The sequence below is a fragment of the Acanthochromis polyacanthus genome, chromosome 12, assembly GCF_021347895.1.
Source record: "Acanthochromis polyacanthus isolate Apoly-LR-REF ecotype Palm Island chromosome 12, KAUST_Apoly_ChrSc, whole genome shotgun sequence".
Taxonomy (NCBI): Eukaryota; Metazoa; Chordata; class Actinopteri; family Pomacentridae; genus Acanthochromis; species Acanthochromis polyacanthus.
The window spans coordinates 11,098,237-11,111,462 of record NC_067124.1 but is presented as its reverse complement, the minus strand read 5'-3'; the positions used below and the strand labels follow the sequence as shown (position 1 = coordinate 11,111,462).

The 13,226-nt window shown below is 39.3% G+C and overlaps 1 protein-coding gene across 17 annotated transcripts in view; it reads right to left on the bottom strand.

Annotated features, from left to right (window-relative positions):
* plecb (plectin b) overlaps positions 1–13,226 on the bottom strand; it is a 214,155-nt gene that overhangs the window by 62,286 nt on the left and 138,643 nt on the right. The gene's annotated exons all lie outside the window — the stretch shown is intronic.

Here is a 13,226-nt window from a genome sequence, read left to right as displayed (position 1 = left end):
GTTCCAACCTAGTGTTGTGGAGTTTGGGCAAAAACTCACAAGGTGTGTCACTGTAAGGTTTGTTATGAACACAGAGGATGGATCTGTCTGTCTGCAGATCCCTGGTGATGTAGAAGCTGTGGTGTATTGAACCGTTTTAATTTCTCACGATGACTGAATACGATAAGTGAATACAACCAATCGGAACTGCAGGAATTTCACTGGACACCATTTGATGTCTTCACAGAGCAACTTTCACTGACTCACAGCAATTCCATTCACTTTATGGCAGAAAGTCTTATGGATACAATACAAAGTCCTCAGTCTTATCACTTTTAAGGGCGTAATCTTTCTACATACAGAGACACACCCAGCAATGAAAAGCAACGGGGCGTGATTCAACGCTAACAGAAAGTAGGCACCCGGGGGCTACATTTGCTTTCTGAGGAGGAGTCGGCAACGACTTCTGCAAATGGTGTTGTGGAACCATGTTGCCATGGAAACCATATACAGACACAGTCTTAGGCTCCTCATTTTTCATTCAAACCATTGGGGACTAAGCTTTACAATTTGACCTCTGTGGTTCTATTTCCTGACAAGAGGGTAAAACTTCAACCAGAGTGGAAACCTAATGATCGGTGACACACAGAGGCTCAAAAAATGAAGATGTTTACAAAAGAATGCTGTTGGCAAAAGGATTTTCCCAAAAGAGTTGCACTTTGACCTGTTGGTTGCCATTTTCAGTAAATGGTAGAATGGGAGTGAATAGAGACTGAGTGAACTCCAGGTATCACATGTCAGCAGACATAAACAGGCTGCAGTGAGGTGTGGACTTTATGATCCAGAACAGCACAAAAGTCAGCAGTAGTCATAGAAAGGACTGTAACTAAGTAGATTTACCCAAGTACTGTATTCATGTACAGTTTTGAAATATTTGTATAACTGTGGTTTACATGATTGTTTCCACTGGATGCTGCTTCTTAACACTCTGCTACATTTCAGAGGAAAAAATTAACTCCACTGCATTTATTTTTTTGACATTTATAGTTACTTGTACTTTTCAGATTAAGATTATAAAAAACTAAATATTCAAAATATAATGCTGCTTTTCTTCTCAGTTCTATTTCTACTAAAATTTTGCTCCATCTTAAACATGATGATGCACAATGTATGCTTTTATTTTGATACTTCCTAGATGTTTTTACTACAGCTTTAGGTGATTTTTACTGCAGGACTTTTTCATGTAACAGTGCTGCATTGTTAGTTTGACCTCAGTAAAGGACATGCACTAGTCAGCACTGTTAAGACATGTACCAGTGTTGTTAAAGTAAATACACAATCAAAATAAAAGAATCAGAGTGTGTTGGTAAAATGTGATAAAGACTTCTGGCTTTTGCTGAAAAATGTGAATTGATAACAGATTTCTTTTTCAGACTTGTAAATATAACTCTTCTAAAAAAAATTCACAGGAAGACAGGGGAACTTCTGAATAAAAAGAAGTGGAAAAATGTAACGCATCATTCATTCTGCCTGCAACTGAAGACAAACAAACCGCAGCTACATTGACTCACTCACCCCAAAACACATACAAGCAACACAACTAAAGTTGTGAATGGGCTTTGCTGACCAATACGAAGAGAGATTGCTAGTGATGCATTAGAAAAGGGGAGTTTCCTCTTTAAAGTCACTCAGTGGGAAAAATACTGGACAGTACAGTCCAGCAATGATGACTGCATTTCTGTCAGCATATGAGGAATAAAATCCCACACATGGTGCATGACAACAATAAAACCCCAGCAAAATGAAATACCACCATCTCCCTTTATGACAGATTGGATTATTAACATTCAAAATCATGCACTATACAACAAGCTAACCAATTAAGCATCAGCACAAACCCCTTCAAGCTCCTGTAGACAAAAGTTTGCACCCTGAACCTCGTTCAGTTATGAAATTAATTTAAACATTACCTTCAACTCTTCATGGAAAAACACTTAATTCTCGCCTGGCAGCTTCTCACACACATGGGAACAAGCAAATCAAGATCAAGGCTTGCAATTAAGCAAATTTACATTGACTGCCATCATACTGGTACCTTTCCTGCCGTCCATAGCCTTCAGCATCCCTTGGTAATAGCCTTCGTCTGAGGGCATCCTCTCTCTGCCCATACTGTCAGTGGAGAAATTCCTGTACCTCTGCCGTGGAGAGGCCATTGTCACCGTTTGTCGGCGCACCAATAATTAATCCTAATGATAAAATATCCTTTGTGGTTTTCCCCCTTGATAGGAACTTCTGCTTTTCTCGTTTCTACCAGTCCCTCCAGGCCCCTCGGTCTGTCCCAGAGCACTGCAGTCCTGTGGCCACAATCCACTCAGCACTTCGCAAAACCTATGATTTCTCTGCCTTACTTTCCTCTCTTAACCTCTTCACTCCCTTATTGGATTCGTCTCTGCCCTTCTTTTTCCTCCCTGTGTTTTTTTTTTTCTTTCTGCCTTTTCCTTTTTCTACTGCTCACTCTATCCCTGTCAGAGCAAAGGGTGCCTGTGGGCTATGAAGTCTGGGCCTGTCCTGGTGTGTGATGTGCAACTGTGTATTTAGTGGCGCTAGTGTGTGGAGGACATGGTGGGTAGGGCTCTGAACACACCCCTTCCTCTTGCAGCGTGACGAAAAAAAGAAGTAGGAGGAGAGGCGTGCATGGACGAGGTGTGGCCGCCTGCATGTGTGTGTATCAGGTAATCACTTGCGCAAGAAAACACACACATGGAAGCTAAGGCACAGGACACAGTGGAAAGTCATAAAAGTTGGTGCTGACGACTTTATCAACTTTATATTGCCCTCAATTTTTTTATTTTATTTAAATGGACATATTACAAAGTGTGTCAAAAAGATATCCAACACGAACCTTACAAGGTAAATAAAGTTTTGTCACACACACACACACACACACACACACACACACACACACACACACACACACACACACACACACATGTTTGTACTTCTATCTTAGTGAGGACATCCATAGGCGTAATGCATTTCCTGGAGCCTTACCCTAACCTTAACCATCACAACTGATTGCCTAAACTTAATCCTTACCCTAACCCTAACCAAACCTCAATTCATACCTGTTCTCTAAAAACAAGTCTTCACCCTCAAACATGGCTGTTTCAAAGTGAGGACCGGCCAAAATGTACTCACTTTGTAAAAATGTCCTCACTTTGATAGTTAAATGCAGAAAATGGTTCTCACAATGTAGCAAGTACAAGAACACACACACACACACACACACACACACACACACACACACACACACACACACACACACACCTCTGGTCAATCATTCACAGCATTCCTCAGGCATTTCACATTAGGAGTTACTCACTGTGCTGAAAAAGGGAAGCAAGGGGGGTCAGATAGTTCTAGGAAGGGCTGCAGTGGAGGACAGACAGTGATGCATGACCACACCCCGAACACCTCAGATTTACTGCGTGGTATAACAGCGTATGACTTAGTGTCTTTGTGCTATAGTGAGAAATTAATTCTCATTTGACTGACAATTTTAAGGAATTATTCACACTTAATTTAGAGGGTATCAAGCATGTGACAGGAAAAAACACATGTTTGTGTTTCATTCACACTTTTGATCAAAACCTTTAGAGGATTGAAAATGGTTGCTGGCTCTAGAACTAATCTCTTTAACTGCTCAGACACAGCTACGATCATTTCTCAGTCTAACTTCACATTTTCTGCTCTTTAGTGTTTAATCCAGCCTAATTAGAGAGCAAAAATTGCATCACTTCCAAAATGGTGGACAGTTTTGTCCGACAAGGACAGGCATCACATCTACTAAAGCAGATGTTGCGTTTATAAGAATATTACTTTCTGTTTTCTTTTTGGAACATTCTGGTTAGACTTCAAGGATAACAACTTGGGTTAAATACATGTTGTGTATTATTTTTTTCCTGTGCAAAACTAAACCATAGAAAAAGAAATAAAGGATAGGGGTGTCTTAAATTTTGACATTTTCATCAACCAGACTTCTGTTAAAGCCATCCTATGTACTTTTTGTAAAACAGGAGCACCTCTGGCTACAAGGGATCAATTATTAGAAAAGAATGTAAATACAGTTTAATAGCAGCTCAAACAGCGAAGATCTACAGTCAGGTTGTCAGATTAAATACTGTCTTGAACCACTGAGTCTTACACTGAGGTGATCCAGTGTAGGATGCTGTGGGGGGTGTTTTGCCAACATGGTTTGAGTCCACTTAGAGAGGGATTGCCTGTGTAAAAGATTACAAAGGTGGTCTATGTGAAGACCTTTATTCTATGACGAAACATTTCTATCTTGATTGTCTGATCCTAGAAGATAATGAGTCCATCCTGGGGTCACTGATACACTATGAGCCTCCTAGTCACCAGATCTGAACTTAGCCGAGCATCATGTTAAACAGCACTTTCTGCCACCATCACAAAAACATCCAAGGAGGGAAATGTTTTCAAAGAATAATGTTTCATCCTTCCAGGTCCCCTAGTAAAATTGATTCCAAGGTGCACTGAAGCTGTCGTGGCAGCACATGGTGATCCAACTAAGATGTTGGTTTTTCCTTGAGTTTGTCTTTTGCCGAAGCAGTAAAATCTAGAAGGATGTGTCTAGAAGATTGTGTTATTCCAGAAGCAACCTACTCTCACTTTAAAGATGCATTCCAGCACATAGAGTCCTGAGTTAAAAGTCTCGGACTTATTCAGCTTATCAAAAGACTTTTGGGCTTACTTTTGCAAAGCTTCTCTATATTGTTCCCCTATACAGTCAGTGTAGTATATGTTGACAACGAAGCTGGAGGTCAGGGCGTGTCCTCTGTCTGCTAAATCCTGCCCTTCTGGGTGGGTATATCTCCCAGTTTCCCCACCCTGCCTGATATCACTGCATGAGGCATCTAAAAGTACTTTTTCTTCCACAGTGAAGGGCATCCAGCATGACCTGTGCGAACATGAAGGCACTTAATGTGTCAGTGTGAGTGTGTGGGTGCTATGTGTTGACTCATCTGGAGCCACATTAGCAAATCTGGAGACACACCTTTGTAATTCCATACAATGTCTAGGCAAGCTAGGGAATTAAGGTGTGGTATGTGGGCACGCAATTAAATCCGAAAGAGGAAACATAGCCAGAGACTTTACAAACTGTAATATCGTAGAAATAGTTGGTAAATATTAGGCTTTAATGAATAGGAAGAGAAAAAAAATACCTTTCTTTTGCTAATGTAAGATAGAAAAATATGCTTTTCTGGGTTATCTGAGATGCACAGGCAATAACTGAGCCTTTAGCTGGATTTCTAAACCTCAAGGGAAACACTAGCAGGGGAGTCAAATGGGAACAGGCGATGGTGCAGAAAGTGGAACATCTTAGTCATGAGATCTTTTCTCCCAAAAGGAGACATATCATTAAGGTCTCAACATGCTTATTACTCTGCTCCCTCATCTGGCTTCATCAAAACCAGATGGAACACTCAGGCTTTTTAGAAGAGCAGAGAGAGCGTGGCAGAAATATGGAGAAAAAGTTTTTTTTTTCTCTAAATGACAACTTAGAGGTTAAATGGAAGTTACAGGGATGTTGGCCTTCCTCTTCCCACAGCGCTCTTGCATTATTCAGCAGACATTCTGACTGATATAATAGACTGCATTCAGTAGTGCTGTTACCATAGACTGTATATAAAGTGGACGTAGCCATCTGGCTCCAAAACTGAAGCCCACCCGGAAGTGTCAAAAACTTGCAATATCACGCCGTCTGCTAGGGTTGGCTCCAAAAAGCTTTTGTTCCATAGACCCCAATTCATTTTTGGAAAAAATAAAATTTGATAGACTGATTTTCTATAGCGCAGGATTTTTTTCCCGTTAGTTTTCATGGTCAAAATGAGAGATCAGGTGGCCGATGTTAAAATAAATCATTACTGAATTTTAAATAAATCGTTAAAGTTGGCGGAGCCAGGGGGCGTGGCTATACTTGATAGACAGCAACAGAAGCCTCTGCGGTAAAATGTGGGTGGGATAAGAGAGTCTTCAGCCAATCTTGCCCCTAGTTGCGCTCCGGTCCAGCCTGTTTGATGACGCTTTTTACGTCACTGGCTCCAAAATATCCAAAACGGCGACCAGGAAGTAGCAAAATCCGGGCTTCATTTTCTCAGCGTTGAAACCAACGGGTGACGTCATGGTTAGTTCACGCCTAGCTGTTACATACAACGGGTGATAGCTTAAAACCCCACCATATACCTGTGCTCAATGGCTACCAGTTCTATTTGGAAGAAAGTTTGAGTTAAGCGAAGTTTGAGCTCACAGGCTATGATGGATTGCCAGAGAAAGAATTGCACAGACATTCAAAGTTTGTCAGACATGAACACAAATGACTTGCCATGCTAGACATCAAAATGTTAGGTTTTTATTGTAATATGTCCCAGCAACTATTGGATGGATTGCAATGAAATGAGTTTTAGACATTCATGTTCCCTCTAATACTAGGTGAAATTCTACATCTATGAAAACAGTGCCTCCAAAACTATTTGCATTCCCATAATCCTCAGCTCTACTTTGTGTCTAGTGCTAACTAGCAAAAGCTAGCACACAAACATAAACATACACCTGCACATTCCTGCATGACAACACTATTGTGTGTGCATTTAGCCCAAAGCACTACTAGGCCTAAATGCATTGAGAGCATGGCTCATTCATAGGAATGCTGATTTGGTGTAATTACCATTAAAGTTCCAAACAAACTCCTGCATGCTGCCGAACTCGTAAAAACACATTTATTTGCGACATTTTGGTGTTCGACCTTCATCTGGCAAATGGTTTATGACAGAGAGAAGCCATCTGAAATAGGGAGTGGCTGTAAGTCTAAAACCACATTTCCCTCATGCTGTGGCTTCTCTTTGTCACAAACCATTGGCCTGATGAAGGTTTAGCATTGAAACATTGTCAATAAATTAACTTTTGCAAGTGAGACAGTGTGCAGGAGTCCATTTGAAAATGTTACGCTCTTCTCCCTCCTACACACCTGTCACATGACATAAATGTGTGACGAGTTCCTCTGTCTTATGATTTCAATAAACAAATATGATGGCCAACGTCATGGTTTGGGACGTTCCATCCAATGAGTGCTTGTGGTCCTAAAACCAACAATTCCCAAAGACTCTCTTTTTATGGTTTGTTCCAGAAAGAAATCAATGTTTTTCCCAAACCAGTCCCATCTATAATGATTTCCAACAACCGTCTTCTTCCTGCAACTACAGTAAAGCTGCAGGAAAGACTGAGAGTATGTATCTGGCAGCAACAAAAGGTAAACTTCAAAATTAGCTTCAACTCCAGTTTTTATCCATTTAGTTAAAACATCTGCATGAAGCAGAGCAGAACATTATGCAACCCATATAGCTGTTTATGTGTTTCTAATGGATACTGACAAACACATGGTTAAGCTTGCAGTCACTTAAGAGTGGTGCAACTCATATTTAAACACCGGGGACCGACGAAGTGAGCAAATTAGAGGACAAAAGAATTCTAAGAATGTGTCATTATGGTTTTTGAAAGTGCTGAATTGCAGAGCAAATACAAGGGTTTAGATAGAGGGAGGGCAGACCACACCTTCCACCAAAGAGGACAAAAAAGCTGCAGAAAGGATTTGGTCTCTCAGATTAGATTTCCTCTTCCACATCTCTTCTACATCTTCCATTTATCTCGCTTTAACCCCCAGGTCTCTTCAGGTTAAAGTGTAAAGCAATATATGGACACTGCACCTTATGGACAGGAATGTTGATAACACACCTCGGATTACCACATTAGTTGTTCAGTAAGAATGAAGACGAGTGGAGGGTTAAATGGGAGGAAGAGGACAAGCTAGCTGCCCCCTGAATCAATGCACGTGTTGGTTCAGATTTCTGCTGTGTTTAGCATCTAAAGTCACCAACGACATGCAACGTTTAGATGGATCCTTGACAGCATGGCTGTGTTTCTGAAGGTCAGGATTCATAAAGAAGCAAAGGAAAGGTAAAGGAAAACACCAAATTTAACAGTAAGCTTTTTAAAAGCAATTTGGGCGAATCACTCCAAAGAAAATCAGTTATAAAACTAAAACACAAATGGATACTCTTGGAAATATACTGTTAGTGCAGCTTGTTTTTGATTCAAGCAAAGACAATGAGAGCATTGAGGCTACACGATTAAATATAATTGTGTTAAATTGGCCGTTACATGTGTTTAACCCTCAAGCGACTGAGTGGGGTCATTTATGACCCCAGCCATATAATTATATTTGCCGTTTTTATATCTTTTATCTGAAAAATGTTTCCTACCACGAATTTGTCAATCTACTTGTCCTACAGCTGCTCATAGTTTTTTGTAGAGATCGGCCAACTGGTGTGACAAGGATAATGGAAACTTGTCTGGGGTCACTTATGACCCCAGAAAGATGTATAGGTTTTTCCACTATTGTAGGCCTTAGTTTTATTTATTGATTTCTACCTCTAATCGCTATATTTCAGTGTTTTGCAGTGCACTATAGCTGGTAGACCTACATTTTTAGCCACAGCTGCCCTGGGGCAGACTGACTGGCTGCCAATCCACTCCTACAACCCCTCTGACCACCACCAACATTACACAGCATACACATTCATAAACCAGTGTAAGTGGCAGCACTGGAGGGAAGCTGGGTAAAGTGTCTTGCATTGGACGAACGGCTCTGCCACCTGAGCCACAGCCGCCCCTAATCTAAATACCTCTCTGCATGTTACATTGCACACATACAGACAAGATGTTTGTGTAGATTTTGTTTTTATGTACTTTTGATTCATTATTGAGGAAACAAAAGGAATAAAGTTTTAAAAGAAGTAGCAGACAAAGCGTGTCTAAATAAATGTTATTGCGTTCTTACAATGCATCATATTGTTCATATGGTTTTACTTTAGCTCAGAGTCAAAAATGATTAAAATCCATGAATAATAAAAGAAGGTTATTTTAGAATATCCATCTTAAAATGCAGTGGAGTGGAATAGGTAAGAAAGCACAAAAAGAGGCACTAAAGTAGACATTCCAGTGTAAAATATAGTGGGGTCATAAATGACCCCAGTCGGTCATTTTAGTCGCTAAAACAGCTTGGTCGCTTGAGGGTTAATACATCAGGTAAAATGCAATGTATTTCTAATTCTGTTATGTAACAGGAAAAACTGCAAAATCAAAACTACAAGTAAGTGTATATTATCCATTTTGACACTTTTAGGATGTTTTAACTCAAATCCCCTATTCAGATACACGTAGATAGCTTAACTGATCTATGATGTTTTAATAGAATGCTCAGTTCGTGACATGAGAGAAGTTAAAAACCTGGCTCAGACATAACGGTCTCTAATCACAGAAATGTTTGTCATAGCTGTTCCATGACACACTGTCCACTAATCACCAACATAAATCTCCAGCCTGACAGCAGACTTTAGATGATGATGTCAAAATTAGATCTCACAATGAAGCTGCAAACCCAATTTAACTTAGACTCAACAAGGCTTTGGATTTAAACATGGCAGCTGAGTTTTAAAATAGCTCAGAGCTGAGCTTAGGAGGCCTCGGTGGAAAGCCCCACATCTGGGGTTGTGGCAGTTACTAATGTTTAATTTGGATAACTGCAAATGCAACAGGATGATGGAGAAATAGCTGAGAGAGCTGTGGTCCCACTGGCACATAACATTTAAAACAGTATGTGTCTCCCTCTGCAGGTTAAAATAAGAATACATTCAGGGCAAAGTTCTTTTTAAGTGGTTAGCAAAATAAAGCACCTAAATCAAATGTAAAACAGCAAACATTCAGGGCTGTATGAATGGTACTTAATGACAGATGACTTTTGTTAAAGCTTTAATCTGAAGATCTACATACAGTATACATCTTCCTTTGTTGTCTTCACACTTCAGTGAATAAAACTGTGAAGAAGCTAATATTGCTCTGCTGTTTGCTTACTGCTGTTAAGCTTCAACAACAAGAAAAAAGATTCTATACACCACTTTTAAGGTTTGAAAGGCTAAATTGAACTGACGCTGCAAGAAAATCTTATTTCAAATCTTGATTCATCTAAATCAATTTCTTTGTTCTTTTGGTGCAACTTCAACCCAAAAGTGTAGAATTATTTTTATACTGGATATAGAAAAGCAGTAAATCCTGAGAAGTGAACAACTGATTAACTATAACTGTAATATTAGGATTTCATGGCATAAATAAGTCATTGTCAATAAAATAACAACTGATTCAACCAAATGTTTCAGCTCTAAACCAAACCCAGTCTATATCAACTATCAACAACACAATAGAGCAAAACGTTGCTGATTGTTGATTTAAATAAAAGTGAATGGCACAAAAGAGGCTCAGTTTATGTCACAGTAACATGCAAATAATTGCTACCACTCTTAATAAAATCACATATAGCACATTGTTGTGCATTAAACATATGATCCAATAAACAATTTATCTTCAATCTTGATCAACAACCAAAGCTTAGTCATTTCATTGTGATCTATAAATCCATCATTACAACATGTCCTTGGATTGCCTCACAACACTTTGCAAACAACTATGTAAAACTGGAACAAAAAGGGGAACTTGAGAGATGTTTCTAAGACAACGACCATCAATATACAGCACCATGTGTTTAAGTGGCAACTGTGACTGATTCTGACTCATGGTTGTATTTTTAGCCACAGAGACAGCGGAGTCTCCAGTAACGGACCAATTTGATGTAGAAAGGAAAACACCGTCATCCACACTCCACACTGCTCTAACACTATATAAGAAAGCTAAGTATTGCAGCCACTTGATGGCGCCAGAGTGCAACCCCACCCAACAGGTGCAGTGTGCATCTGAGAAGCTATAAGCTATGAAGAGATGTTATAATTAATAAAGAAATAAGAAAAGAAACATGTTTTCTCACAGTGTCATTATAGATATCCTATATGCAACCAATATCAGTATAAACAGTTTTTCTTTAAGGATTTAATCATTTCATTTATACTGTTTCCTTCACTAAAAGTTAGACATGTTAACAATCAATGATCTGAAATAGACTTTTTTTTTTTAATTTAATGATTAACAAGGTTTTTAACCACTGACACGTACTGTTTGAAAAATAAACTGATTACATTGAGAGCAGTGTTAATAGTTTCAGCTGCTCTCAGCTGGCAGACACATCGGTTCCTTGCTTGTGTTAGCATTTGGAAATCCTACTTAGCATTTGCATGAGCCTCAGTTAGCAAACTAAACCAGACACCTGCTGGACTCCTTCTTCCAACTGCAACATTTAACAGTTAAACAGCAAGGAGATGCGCTTGTTTTATGTAACTCTGACAGGAGATCAACAAACACACCTGTGACTCCATCTCAATAAACAGCTAAAGGCTCCATCTGGTGGTAAACCCAGGCACTACAGCACCTCTACAATACATTTTCTGGCATGCCAACTGCATGTCTCTCGTCTTCTGGCTTACCAGTTAATATATTTATTCTGCCAAAGAATGCGGCGGAGTAAATATGTTATGTGATGATCGGCATACTTTTGTCTGTCCATCTGTTATTCCATCTGCGTGAAACATTACTCAAAAACGGATTTGGATGAAATTTTCTGGGAAGGTCAGAAATGAGACAAGGACCACCTCATTAGATTTTGGCAGTGATGTGGCTTATTATCTGGATCCATGGATTTGTTTAAGATTTCTGTATCATTGCGAGATAGCAGCACTGTAACTATGACAACAAGTTAATGCTCCATCAGCTGCCTGCTGACAAACACATGATTGCGATCCTACTACAAATCCATTGCTGTGGACATATCGGGATTTATCCATTTGACATTATACAAGGAACAGTTAACTAAATTGTGGGGGTGTTTTTGAGTCCCATCAATTCCCGCCACCTGCTACATATTTAGGTTATGCGATTCTGTATCCGTACATAACGTACACATGCCTGTGCTCAGCGCCAGGTCATTTTGTTTGTAGGTACATCTATATTAAATGGCCACATTCCATAGTGCCATGATTTCTGATCATCAATAACTAATAAACAAATGCTGCATTTCTGGGGGAAAAAAGCTGCATTTCTGACAATGCCATATTGGGGAATGAACAACCTTGGCGGAGTACTGCGCTCTCTTAGTATAAAATTGGTTGAAGCATATAAAGCAAATAAGGAATTAATAATTATCATGCATAATTAAAATAAATGAAAATAGAAAATTATAGAATTAACAAAAAGATAATGAATTGATATCTGACAATACATAGATTGCTATGATTTATCTACGTGTGACAAGGAATTGCTTTCACTGTCCCTCTGTACAAACACATCTTAGACAAAACCTGACATTCATAGTGAGATTACTGCTTTGAAATCTCACTATAAAGACACTACTGCTTTAAGCAGATCATAATGACAGTTTTATATCTACTGCAGTTACTCACTCAAAGTGCGAGATAACACGATAAGCTTCTGCTTTTAACCAAACAGCCTCAATGCAGATGGCATTTACTGTAACTCCACACAATTTCAAGAGCTGCATTTTTTATTTCACTAGACATGTTGCTGCAATTCACTGTTTGCCTTTCGAGACATAGCTATGGTCCCTCCCCCATCACAAAACAGGTGTACCAAAGCACTGAGATACATTTAATTTTATTGTAGCAGCTGCTATACATTACTGAATGTTCCAAGAAATCAGAAATCAAACATGTATGGAGATGCACAACATCTTCCACAGTTTTCCACTGTGAAAATATTTATTACTGCAGTTGTATGCATAGTAGTAGTACTACAAAACCTACCTTCTAACTAAGGAATACTAAAATATTCTTGATCTTCTATCCAAAGTTTCAGTTTGTGCTAAATATAGTGAAATACTAGTAATACAAGTGATACTTTAAATTCCAAGGACTTTGAACAGGAAGCCTACTCTGCTGAATAACTCAAGAGTTCAAAGGGAGAATGCAAAGTTTATCTACAACCTTCAGTTTCTCTGAGCATGACTCTCTAGTAACACTATACTACAGATCCATTAAACAAATGCCTCCCAACCCAGTCCATAAGTCAAGTCTCCCCACTCACCTACACACCACATCTTACTGTACAGATATCTGATTCGTTCTCCATAAGAGCTCATGCCATTCAGATAATTCCTTTGTTCAGGCTTCCAAAATGCATCCATCTTGATCCCAATGGAAACACACCCAACATGA